Consider the following 14,132-nt stretch of genomic DNA (forward strand, 5'->3'; position numbering starts at 1 on the left):
GGGCAGTATGGCCATTTTCACGATATTGATTCTTCCTATCCATGAGCATGGAATGTTTTTCCATTTGTTTGTGTCCTCTCTTAATTTCCTTGAGCAGTGGTTTGCAGTTCTCCTTGAAGAGGTCCTTCATATCCCTTGTAAGTTGGATTCCTAGGTATTTTGTTCTCTTTGTAGCAATTGTGAATGGGAGTTACTCATGATTTGGCTCTCTGTTATTAGTGTATAGGAACGCTTGTGATTTTTGCACATTGAAATATCCTGAGACTTTGCTGAAGTTGCTTATCAGCTTAAGGAGATTTTGGGCTGAGATGATGGGGTTTTCTAAATATACTATCATTTCATCTGCAAACAGAGACAACTTGACTTCCTCCTTTCCTATGTGAATATTCTTTATTTCTTTCTCTTGCCTGATTGCCCTGGCCAGAACTTCCAATACTATGTTGAATAGGGGTGGTGAGACAAGGCATCCTTGTCTTGTGCCAGTTTTCAAAGGGAATGCTTCCAGTTTTTGCCCATTCAGCATGATATTGGCTGTGGGTTTGTCATAAATAGCTCTTGTTAGTTTGAGATATGTTCCATCAATACCTAATTTATTGACAGTTTTTAGCATGAAGGGTGTTGAATTCTGTTTAAGGCCTTTTCTGCATCTATTGAGCTAGTCATGTGGTTTTTGTCATTGGTTCTGTTTATGTGATGGATTACGTTTATTGATTTGCATATGTTGAACCAGCCTTGCATCCTAGGGATGAAGCCGACTTGATCGTGGTAGATAACCCTTTTGGTGTGGTGCTGGATTTGGTTTGTCAGTATTTTATTGAGGCTTCTCGCATTGATGTTCATCAGGGATATCTGCCTGAAATTTTCTTTTTTTGTTGTGTCTCTGCCAGGTTTTGGATCAGACGATGCTGGCCTCATAAAATGAGTTAAGGAGGATTCTCTCTTTTTCTACTGACTGGAGTAGTTTCAGAAGGAATGGTACCAGTTCCTCTTTGTACCTCTGGTTGAATTTGGCTGTGAATCTGTCTGGTCCTGGACTTTTTTTGGTTGGTAGGCTATTAATTATTGCCTCAATTTCCAAACTTGTTATTGGTCTATTCAGGGATTTGACTCCTTCCTGATTTAGACTTGAGAGAGTGTATGTGTCCAGGAATTTATTTCTTCTAGGTTTTCTAGTTTATTGGCGTAGAGGTGTTCATGGTATTCTCTGATGGTAGTTTGTATTTCTGTTGGATAAGTGGTAATATCCCCTTTATCATTTTTTATTGCATCGATTTGATTCTTCTCTCTTTTCCTCATTAGTCTGGCTAGTGATCTATTTTGTTGATCTTTTGAAAAACACAGCTGGATTCATTGATTTTCTGAAGGGTTTTTTGTGTCTCTATCTCCTTCAGTTCTGCTCTGATCTTGGTTATTTCTTATCTTCTGCTAGATTTTGAATTTGTTTGCTTTTGCTTCTCTAGTTCTTTTAATTTTGATGTTATGGTGTCGATTTTAGATCTTTCCTGCTTTCTCTTGTGAGCATTTAGTGCTATAAATTTCCCTCTGCACATTGCTTTAAATGTGTCCCAGAGATTCCGGCACATTGTGTCTTCGTTCTCATTGGTTTCAAAGAACATCTTTTCTCTGCCTTCATTTCGTTATTTACCCAGTAGTCATTGAGGAGCAGGTTGTTGAACTTCCATGTAGTTGTGCAGTTTTAAGTGAGTTTCTTAATCCTGAGTTCGAATTTGATTGCACTGTGATCTGAGAAACTGTTTGTTATGATTTCTGTTATTTTACATATGTTGAGGAGTGTTTTACTTCCAATTATGTGGTCAATTTTAGAATAAATGTGATGTGGTGCTGAGAAGAATGTATATTCTGTTGATTTGGGGTGGAGAGTTCTGCAGATGTCTATTAGGTTCGCTTGGTCCAGAGCTGAGTTCAAGTCCTGAATATCCTTGTTGATTTTCTGTCTTGTTGATCTGTCTAATATTGGCAGTGGGTGTTAAAGTCTCCCACTATTATTGTGTAGGAGTCGAAGTCTCTTTGTAGGTCTCTAAGAACTTGCTTTATGAATCTGGGTGCTCCTGTATTGGGTGCATATATATTTAGGATAGTTAGCTCTTCTTGTTGCATTGATCCCTTTACCATTATGTAATGGCCTTCTTTGTCTCTTTTGATCTTTGTTGGTTTCAAGTCTGTTTCATCAGAGACTAGGATTGTAACCCCTGCTGAAAAAGAGTATTATTCTTGTGCCATTGAATTACCTTGGCACATTTGGACAAGAAGTTTTAAACTTCATCTTCAAAACATGTAGTTTAAATCTTCTGATTTGTTTATTCTTTTTAAAACTTGTTTGGTCTATTCTAGATGCTTAACGTTTTCCATCTAATCTTGAAAAGCAGCTTATCGATTTCTAAATAAAAAATTGTCTGTTGAAATTTCTATTGGAATTGCTTAATCTAAAACTGATCTGGGGAGAATTATCATCTTCACAGTCTTCCAATCCATGAACGCGGAATCTTTTTCAATATATCTAGGAGTTCTTTAATTACTCTATCATATTACAGTTTTCAGTGTACAGGTCTCAACATTTTTTTTGTTAAATTTATCCCAAAGTATGCAGTGATTTATGCCATTGTAAATGACATTTTTCTACAACATTTTATTTTTGTACTTATTATGAAGAAATCAGTTACTTCTGATTATTGACTGTATTACTTTTTGGTATATTCCTTAGGACTTTCTATGCACACAATCACATGGTTTGTAGACAAAATCCTTTTTGTTTTTCCTTTCCAACCAGATGGCTCTTATTTCTGTTTCTTGTCTTAATGTAATGACTACCACATCCAGTACAATGTTTAATGTAAGTGATGAAAGTGGACATCCTTGCCACTTTCCCAATCTTAGAAAGCAAGCATTCAATCTTTTACCATTAATATCATGTTAACTGTTACTTTTCCATAGATACTCTTTATCAGGTTAAAGACATTCCTTTCTATTCTTAATGTGCTGAACAGATGCTGAATGTTGTCACAGGCTTTTTCTACATCTATTCAAATAATTACAAAGGCTTTTAAAATTTTGTTAACAAGAAAAATTATATTGTTTTCAAATATTAATCTTGCATTCCTAGGATAAACCCCTTTTGGTCATGATGCATTACCTTGTTATCATGTTTCTGCATTTGATTTGCTAATATTCTGTTAGAGATTTCTGAATATATGTTTGAAGAGATGTAGCTTCTAGCTTTCTTTAATGCCTGCAATAATCACCTCATAAAACGTGTAAGGAAGGACATTCTATTCCTGTCTTTTCTAAAAGCGTTTATGTAAGACTAGTAATTTTTCACTAGGCGTCTGATCGAATTTACCAGTTTAGTCATATGAGCCTGCAGTTTTCTTTGTGGAAAGGTTTAAAACTGTAAATTCTATGTCTTTAACAGATATTTAAAAACTCATTTTCTAATTCTCTCTTGGTTAGTTTTAATAATTTGTTTCTTTCAAGTATTTGACCACTTCATCTAAATTGCTGAATTTGAGAATGAAGGGATTCACAATTTCTTTTGTTCTTTGAATGTTTATAAAATCTGTAGTGATATCCCCTATTTCATTACTGATTTTTTTTTGTCTGCCTTATTTTCTTAACCAATCTAGCTACATTCAAATAATCAGTTTTTGTTTACATTGATGTTTTTTCCACTTTCTATTTAATTGATTTATAGTATATCCTTTATTTTCTTCTACTTAAAGTTGATGCTCTATGTCTTAAACTGGAAATGTAAATTGTTCATTTTAAAATTTTTCTTCTATCTGATATAAACTTTTAAAGCTATAAATGTCTATTTAAATACTGCTTTGGCGAAATTCCAGAAAACTTGGTATGCTGTTCTATGAATTGAATTCTCCCCACCCCACCCGCTACCTCCCAAATTCATATATTGAAGCCCTAATCCCCACTATGACTATTATGTGGAGACAGGGTCTATAAGCAGGCAATTAAGGTTAAATGAGGTTATAATGGTGGGGGCCCTAATATAATGGGATTAGTATCCTTACAAAAAGAGACACCAGAAAGCCCCCATGCATACGTGTGCACAAAGAGGGCATGTGAGTTACACAGTGGAATGGCTGCCACCTACAAGCTAGGAAAACAGGTCTCAGTGTAAACTGACTACGCTGACACCTGATTTCAGACTTCCAGATTCCAAACTGTGAGAAAATAAATGTCTATTGTTTAAGCCACCCATGGTATTTTGTTATGGCAGTCTAGCCCAAGCAGATTAAGATATGTTATACTTTTGTTTTCAAAGCATTTTCTAATATCCCTTATTTCTTTCTTTCTTAACCCATGAGTATTGAAAAGCTTCTGGTTTAATTTCTAATTATAAAATATCTGGATTTTCATTGTTACTGATTTCTAATTTAATTTTGCTATAATCAGAGAGTATAATCTATATAATCTGCTCTTCGTGGATGTAGTGTTTAATAAATACCTATTAGGTCAAGTTACTTAATAGTGTTCTTCAAATCTACACCCTTACTGATTTTCCATCTATTTTATCAGTTACTAACAGATGAATGTTGAAATCTTCCCTTAGTTTTATTCATTTTTTTTCTTCACGTACTTTAAAGCTCCAATATTAGAATCTGGGATTGTTGTATCTACCTGGGGGACTGTCTCCTTCATAACTGTAAAATGTCCTTCTTTATCTCTGATAATATTCCCTGTCCTAAAGTCTACTTTGTCTGAGAGTAACATAACCACCCCAGCATTTTAGTGTTTACTTGTTTTCCTAGGTCTTTTTACATTTAACCTACTTGCATACTTATGAAGAAGTGCATTTCTTCAAAATCAAGACTACTGATGAACAGGAGAAGATATTTGCAAAATAGGACTAATATCTCCAATATATAAAGAACTCTTAACTGAATCAGAAAAAATTAAAAGCACCATAGAAAAATGGGTAGAACAGACATGAACAGACAACATCAAAAGACAAATATAAGCCTGGCTCTTAAATACCAGGAGATGGTTAACCTTACACATAATTAAAGACAAACTAAAATTACACTGTGATAAAATTTCTGACCTATCAGATCAGCAAAAATTAAAAATGCAACACATTCTGTTGGAAAGGATGTGGGAAACAGGCACTCTTTTTTCACCAATGAGGGAATGCAAGGTGGCACAGACCTTGAAGGAGAATCTGGTAATGCTTAATGAAACAATGTCAGCATTTATTTTTGACTCACCAACCCCACTTCTAGGAATTTATCCTAAACATAAACTTTATATCTATCCCTTTCCCTATTTGACAAGTGCCAACTGTATACATTTATGATGTACAACAAATTTTAAAATATGTACACATTGTAGAATGGCTACATTGAGCTAATACATGCATTACCTCACATAGTTATCATTTTTTATGGTAAGAACACAAAATCTACTCTCTCAGCAATTTTCAAGTATACGATACAGATGCTTCTTGACTTATGATGAGGTGACATACCAATAAATCCATCATAAGTTGAAAATCACAAGTCAATAATGTATTTAATACACCAACTTACTTTTAAGGTAGCCTAGTCTCCCCTTAAACATGCTCAGAACACTTACATCAGACTACTGTTGGGCAAAGTCATCTGGTAACATGGTACAGGTAGAGTATCGGTCGTTTACTCTCTGGATTGTGTGGCTGACTGAAAGCTGCAAGAGAGTATTGTACAGCTAGCCCAGGAAAGATCAAAATTCAAAATGTGAAATACTGTTTCTACTGAATATATATTGTGCTTTGGCACCATCATAAAGTCCAAAAACTGCTAAGCTGCACTTACACCTTCTAACTGAAATTTTGTGTCTTTTGACTAACATCTCTCAAATCTCCCTGGTCCCCACCCTCAAGCTCTGGTAACCACCATTCTACTCTCTGCTTCTACATTCTCCATTTAAGTGAGATCATGCATTATTCATCTTTCTGTACTTGGCTTATCACATTTAACATAATGTCCTCCAAGTTCATCCATGTTGTCATAAATGACAGGATTTCCTTATTTTTTAAGGCTTATCAGTATTCCACTATATATGTGTGGAATACTATTAAGAATCCAAACAGACACACACACATACACCCCCACATTTTCATTATCCATGTGTCCACTGATGAACACTTAGGTTGATTCCTCCCTGTCTTGGCTATTGTGAACAATGCTTCAATGAACATGAGAATGCAGCTATCTCTTTGACATAATTATTTCATTTCTCTTGTATATATACCTAGTGATGAATTTGCTGGATCACATTCTATTTTTAATTTTTTTTAGCAACTGCCACACTGTTTTCCATAATAGCTATACTAATTTACATTCCCACCAACAGTGAACCAGGGTTCCCTTTTCTACACATTCTTGGTCAATATTTGTTATCTTTTGTCTTTTTGATGACAGCCTTTCTAACAGGTGTGAGATGATAACGCATCTTTGTTTTGATTTGCATTCCTGATGACTGGCCATGCTGAGCATTTTTTTCATATAACCATTAGTCATTTCTAAACATATACATTCAACAATACAAATTACAGCTACATTTATCTTTTGATTGAGCAATTCAAGTTGTAGGAATTTACCCTGAATATAACCTTCAAAAGTACGAAAATACATACACAAGATATTATTCTTTGAAGCACTGTTTGCGATTGCAAAATATGGGAAACAAATGAAATGCTCATATGTAGGACAGTGGGTAAAAAAATAATGGCACAAAAGTAAATTTTTTAAATGGGGATATTTTTGTTGCTTATGCTTTTGAGATCTTAGTCTTAAAATCTTAGCCTACAGCAATGTCTTGGAACATTTCCTCTATGTTTTCTTCAAGTAGTTTTATAGTTTCCGGTCTTAGATATAAGTCTTTAATCCATTTTGAGTTGATTTTTGTATATGGTGAGAGATAGGAGTTGACCCAGCAGTTCCACTACTGGCTATTTATCTAAAGGGAAAGAAATCAGTATTTCAAAGATACACCTGCAACCCCATGTTTACCGTAGCACTACTCACAGTAGCAAAGATATGAAATCAACCTAAGTGTCCATCGATGGATGAACAAAGAAAATTGGTATATATTAAACACAATGGAATATTATTCAGCCATAAAAAAGAATAAAATCCTGTTATTTTCAGCAACATAGATGGAACTGGAGTTTATGTTAAGTGAAACAGGCAAGGCACTGAAAAGCAAATACTGCATGTTCTGACTTATAGAAGGGAGCTAAAAAAGTTTATCTTGTGAAGGTAAAGAGTAGAATGACAGTCACCAGAGGCTGGGAAGCATTTGCTTTTTGGTGTGAGAGGGAGGATGAAGAGAGGTAGGCTACTGGGCTCAAGTATACAGTTATTAATAGACAGAAGGAATAAGCCCTAGTTTTTAACAGCAGGGCAGAGTGACTATAGTTAGCAACCATATATTATATATTTCAAAGTCACTAGAAGAGAAGATTGGAAATGTTCCTAACACAAAGAAATGATAAATGTTCAAGGTGATGCATATCCTAAACACCCTGATTTGATCATTACACAGTCTATGCATGTATCAAACTATCACATGTACCCCATCAATATGTATTATGTAATAATAAAAAAAATTTTTAAAAGTAGAGTAAAAATCCTAAATGGAATATAGATAGAAACAAATAAACTAAACTTCATTTAAAATGTACAACACAGATGGGTGTGGGGGTGGGAGAAGGATGAAGAGAAAGATGAAGAACATTATAACCCATGTAAATTTAAAATACAGTATTTTGACAATATACACTCAGATTAAAGAAAAAACATGAACTCTAAACAGACACTATACTCTTTTTTTATGGCTGTATCAGTTAATTTTGAAACTAATTTATCTGTATTCTAGGATTGAACAAATCAATACACTTACTGTAGACAGATAACTGGAGCCAGATTTCTCATTGTTGGAGAATGGACAGAAACAGAATAGACAGAACACTGGTTTTGTATCAAAATTGGAGGCATCAGTAACTCATGGTTTTTAATATACACAGATACAAGAATAGGAATGTTTGTGTATACTGTACATATTTATACACGTAAACATAAACATTTTCTTCCTTTTACTAAGAGAGTCTAGAGATAATGACACCTCACTAGTAATGACACCACTTGTGATGGTTAATACTGAGTGTTAACTTGATTAGATTGAAGGATATGATACAAAGTATCAATTCTGGGTGTGTCTGTGTGGGTGTTGCCAAAAAGAGATTAACATCTGAGTCAGTGGGCTGGGGAAGGCAGATCCACCCTTAGTCTGGTGGGCACAATCTAATCAGCTTCCAGCAAATGTAAAGCAGGCAGGAAAAATGAAAAGAGAGATGGGCCTAGCCTCCAAGCCTACATCTTTCTCCTGTGCTGGATGGTTCTCGCCCTTGAACGCTGGTCTCCCAAATTCTTCAGTTTGGGACTCAGACTGGCTCTCCTTGCTCCTCAGCTAGCAGACAGCCTATTGTGGGACCTTGTGATCGTGTAAATTAATACTTAATAAACTCCCCTTTATATATTTATCCTAACAGTTCTGTCCCTCTAAGAGAACCCTAATACATCACAGTAGCAATGAGTACACATGGCACATAAAGATTAATTTTTCAGTATTATCTTCCACTAAAATGAAGCAGGAGTCTTTCGAGAAACAGGTTGTTCCAGGGCTGTGGCAAGAAAATTACAAAACAAGCCTGGAACATCCTAACATACCAGAAAGTAAGAAGTACTCAATGATTGCTGGGGACACGTAAGTGACACAGAATAGACCTAACTAAGCACGTGTGATTTTTTTATGACAGCGCAAATGATGGTGAAATACCTGGATAAAAATGAACTGTGACCTTAATCTTAACTTCAATCAGAATGTCAACTAAGAAACATAGATTAAGTGTGATAGAATTTTTAGAAAACCCAGCCAGCGCATTAACTGTTCCAGGCAAGAATCATCAATAAATTCTAAAACTAGTCAGAGTTTCATGTAAAACACAGTACTTGCACAGTCTCAAAGTACTTCCCTGCAAGACACTTATGAATTATAAGAGAAAAATGGAAAAAAGAGACACCAAGTGCTTCCTGATAGGATGCATTGGGAGAGACACAAACTTCAGTAATATTCCACCAAAAATGCAAATTCTGAATCAAATAATGAGTAAATAACAGAAAACTCTAGCTGGGTTTATTTTATTTATTTAGTTATTTATTTATTTTGAGACGGAGTCTTGCCCAGGCTGGAGTGCAATGGTGCAATCTCCGCCTCCCGGGTTCAAGCAATTTTCCTGTCACAGCCTCCTGAGTAGCTCGGATTACAGGCACATTTTGTATTTTAGTAGAGATGGGGTTTCACCGTGTTGCCCAGGCTGGTCTCGAACTCCTGAACTCAGGCAATCCACCACCTCAGCTTCTCAAAGTGCTAGGATTATAGGCCGTGAGCCACCATGCCCGGGACCATCCGGGTTATTCTATAAAATAAACAGCATCTACTCTTCAAAAATGTCAAAGTTCTAAGAGAGTAAGAAAGACAAATCAATAGTTCTACATTAGAGACTAAAGAGAAGTGAAAATTAAATATGAGGGTCTGAACCCTGGACCCAAAATTTTTTAAAAGATGTTAATGGGACAATTTACAAAATTCCAGTGAGGCCTCTAGATTAAACAGCAGTATGAGACAGTCTTAATTTCCTGAATTTGATGAGTATATGATGATCTCTAAAACAATGTTCATGTTTATAAGAAATACACACTGAAATATTTAGGGGTAAAATAGCATCATGTCTACAAATGATTTTCAAATGCTTCAGAAAAATTATAAATACATGTACATGTATGTATAAAAAGGTAGCTATGGGGAGGGAATGAAAAGGAGAGAGTTAAAAAAGCGAGATTAGGAGTGATAAAGCAAATATGAAAAAACCTTAACAAATGAGGAATTTGGGTCAAGAAGATGTAAGAATTATTTGTACTATTTTTCCATCTTTTCTCTAAAATTATTTTAAAACAAAAGGTAAAATATTAAATACAAAGTTAAAATAAAGTTCTTGTAGACAAAATATGCTTGGGTCTTGCTTTTTAAATATAATCTGACAATTGGTGTTGAAATTATTCATTTACTACAGTATCTGATATGTTTGGGTTTAAGTCTACCATACTGCCATTTGTTTTCTATTTTTCCCATCTGCTTTTTATTCCTCTTGTTCTGTTTATGCCTTCTTTTAGATCAACTGAGTATTCATTTAGTATTTCATTTTATCTTCATGACTAGTTTATTGGCTATAGTTCTTTTTTTTTTTTTTTAATGATTTTAATGTTTCGTGTGGGGCTTATTTCATACTACCACAGTTTAACTTCAAATAATATTGTACTACTTTACGTATCATCTAAGAACCTTATAACTCAATTCTTCCATGCAACCCTCCTGTCCTTTGGGCTGTTATCACACATGCAATGTATACATGTTATAAACAATCATTTTTGTTTTTAAAATGTTAGAATTTAACATTTTCTTAACCAGAAAACATTTTTTATATTTTTCCACATATTTTTGCCTTTTTGGTGGTCTTTATTCTTCATAGGATCTGTGTTTTCACCTCAAATGGTTAACTACCTTTAGCCTGTAACATTTCTTAAAAGCGCCAGTCTACTGCAAATTTTCTCAGTTTTGTCTGAAAATGTCTTCATTTTTTTTTGAAGGATATTCCTGCTGGATGCAGTGTTTTAGATTAGCAATTTTTTCTTTTGGTACTTTAAAAATGTCATTTCATTGGTTTTAGGGTTGCATTCGTCCTTAATGAACAACCAGCAGTCATTCCTATCTTTTGAACTACTATATTTAGTTTTCTTCCCTGGCTGTTTCTCTATGACTGATTTTCGACAGCTTGAATATTATCTGGCTTGGTTTGACTTTCTGTGTTACTCTTGCTTCAGGTTTATTAAAGTTCTTCAACAGCTACTCCCTTTCCCAATTCCTAGGAACTCACTTAGACATGTGTTAGACTGCTTGCTACTACTGTACCAGAGGTCGCCAAGGGTTTATTTGTTTTTTAGTCATTTTTCTCCCTGTGCTTCAGTTTAAATTACTGCTGTCACTGTCTTCAAACTCACTAAGCTTTTCTTTTGCAATGTCTAGGTTGTTCTTAATCCTATCCAGTGAAACACTCATTTCAGAAACAATATTTTCCAACTCTAGAGGCTTCATTTGTTTCTTTTTTATATCGTCCATTTTCCCTCATTATGTTCATGTCTTCCTTTAAATTGCTGAACACATAAAATTGATGTATTAAATTCTCTGTAGGGGAACAGGCATCACCTGGATGCCACCGGCCCTCCTCAAGATAAGCCTCTGTAGCACAAAGCCTGTAGAAAATGAGATCTGCCAATATCATCTGGCTGTTAAACACATCCAAATAGCTCTGGAGGATATTGGAGACACCACTTCTGATGAGGTTATAAAGCATATGTGTTGATGAAGTGACAAAACGCAATCTACTCTAAAACAAAGCAGTGCTTTTGAACAGGGTCTTATAAACAGATGCTGTAAGCCTCTCAGGGTTTAGTTGTAAGGGGTATCAAGACACCTAAGGTATATGTTAGTGGTCCATATGGTTATCAGTCTTTCATCATCATCAAAACAGTCTGCCAGGCCCAAGTCTGCAAGACCTTGATCCTAGACTTCTGAGCCTCTAGAACTGTGAGAAATAAATGTCTGTTGTTTAAGCCACTCAGTCTATGGTATTTTGTTATAGCATCCTGGGATCACTAAGACATGTTTTAGTGCTTAACCCAGTCCCATACCCAATCTGCATACTAATTTGAATTAAATATTTACCCAATTCATGATCCTGGTCACACACACACAAAATGTAAAATGTGACAGTTGTAAATTGTGTCTACAAACCTAATATTCCTGCCATCAGTAGGTAGGGAGCTCTTTCTCCCCACCCTTATCTTGAATCTAGGCCAATCTAAGTGACTTGCTGACTAATAGCATATGGCAGCAGAAGTAATATTATGACTTCCAAGGGCAGATTAAGGTGATACAGCTTTCACCAGTTTCCTCTGGGACATTCACTCTTGGAGTCCAGCCATCATACTAGGAGGAAGCCCAAACTAGCCCATGTGAAGGCCACACAAAGAGGCCTACATATAGGCATTCTAGTTGAGAGCTCAGCTGAGGTCCCAGCTAGAAACTAGCATCAACATGTAATGAACATGCCTCCAGCTCCCAGCCATCAAGTCATTTCCAGCTCTGAAATCTCCCCAGCTGAGGCCCCAGATCATGGAGAAGAGACAAGCTGTCTTTGCTGTCCCCTGCCTGAATTTCTGACAGTTTGAGAGCATCATAAAATGGTTATTTTATGCCACTAAGTTTTAGATAGAAGTAGATAATAGATAAGTAGAGCATGAGATGAGAATATAAATTATGTACTGATGTCAATTCTTCATTATACTAGGAAAATACTTAAAGCCCAAATTTTGATCACGAATGAACATCCTCATCTTCATAAATGTAGTGCAGTCTAATTCCACGCTAATTTCCTAATTGCTGGAATAAAGAATCAAGGAAGAATCACAAGATAACATATATGTTTTTCTCACCATTATTTTGGCTCTAGATGTGGTTAGAGAGTTCTAGGGTTCTTAGATGGTCCAGCCAAGGAGGAATCAGGCTAGACATGCAGTGGTTTGGAGACAACCCATGCCAGTGTTAAATATTTGGGCAAGATTCACAGACAGGGCAGGTCCCAATAGGGCATATAACATTAGAGAGAATGACAGAACAATGGGGAAAAAGGGCCATGTTACTGCAGAGATGAAAGAGTGAAAAGAGAAAAAATAGTGAATACTAAAGAATTTTCATTATTTATGAGGTAAGAAGTTTTAATTGTCCTACTAATAGTCTGAATATTTTATATTTCTCTCTCAAAGCAAAATTCTTTGTTGATGCAGTCTGCACTTCGCTAGTCTGGAGACATTCATAGATGTACTTTAAACATGAAGGCCTAGGAGGAACAAATGCTTCCCTGTTCCTGCTACATCAGAATGGAAACTGCAGTGATGATAACAAGGGTGGGGACATCTTCTGTTGCCATAGCTACTTTGGTAGCTAAGTGTCTGATTTCAGTGGATAGTAATAATTTTTAAGGATAAATCTGCCTTGCTGTCATTTAAGGAATAAATATGCTGACAGAATAAAACATACTTCTAAAAACACACACTGTAAAATAACTGGGTTCTTTAATCCATGATGTGTGCTCCTTACCTGAAAGCCCTATTGACACCACTGCCAGCCTTTCAATTGTTACTAAAGGGCGCTCACTAGAACAGGTACTGGTGCCTGACTAGTTGTTTCTGGCAAACAGGAAGAGCAACTATACCATTACGCTGAACCTTCTAAGCTAACTTCCTTTACATCTATGGTCCTCCAGGGAGCAATCATTAAGAGCTGGGAGTGAACACAAAAAAGCTGCTGGAGGGACTTCTTTATCCAACTGAAAGAAAGCTCTCACTCACCTTTAGGCACCAGAACAGACTTTCACCGCATATGGAAAGAGAATCAGCACAGTTTGTCTCTCTACAGATGTGAGAAGGTACCAAAAGACCAAATAATTTGGTTGTGAGGAGGCAGGAAAAGTGTCTCCAAATTCACATGCATGTACCTATTTTCCTTAACACCTGAGGTAAAACCATCCCCCTGTTATCATAGGGAAGCTGTATTTAAAAGCGGTCTCTCCGAGTCACAAGACTGGGTTTCGCAGGTCTGAGATCCTTCTCTGGGGGCCTGCGGGCAGACCCTGGTAACTGAGGGCAGCAATGGTCAGTACATCAAAAGCAGGGATAGCCACAAGAGAAGCCACTAAGGAGTTACACAGCTGATCCTCTCACAAAGCAAGGGGAGTTTCAGCTCTGAGTAACAGCCCTTCGTACACGACAGGGGAGGCACGCTACACAATTGCATGATGTGCACATTCAAGCTTAAACCTGGTTTCCCACACAAAATACTTAGAAATAATCATATAATGTGATTTACAATTTGCTATTCCTTCTTCACCAAAAAGAGCAAGGGGAAAGGGGGGAGAACCACAGGAATCCCCTAGAAGGAAC

At 36.1% G+C, this 14,132-nt stretch overlaps 1 protein-coding gene across 6 annotated transcripts in view; it reads right to left on the reverse strand.

Moving 5' to 3' along the window:
• Positions 1-14,132, reverse strand: part of TMEM131 (transmembrane protein 131) — a 241,469-nt gene that overhangs the window by 137,251 nt on the left and 90,086 nt on the right. The gene's annotated exons all lie outside the window — the stretch shown is intronic.

This window comes from Pongo abelii, chromosome 12 (assembly GCF_028885655.2).
Source record: "Pongo abelii isolate AG06213 chromosome 12, NHGRI_mPonAbe1-v2.0_pri, whole genome shotgun sequence".
Lineage (NCBI taxonomy): Eukaryota > Metazoa > Chordata > Mammalia > Primates > Hominidae > Pongo > Pongo abelii.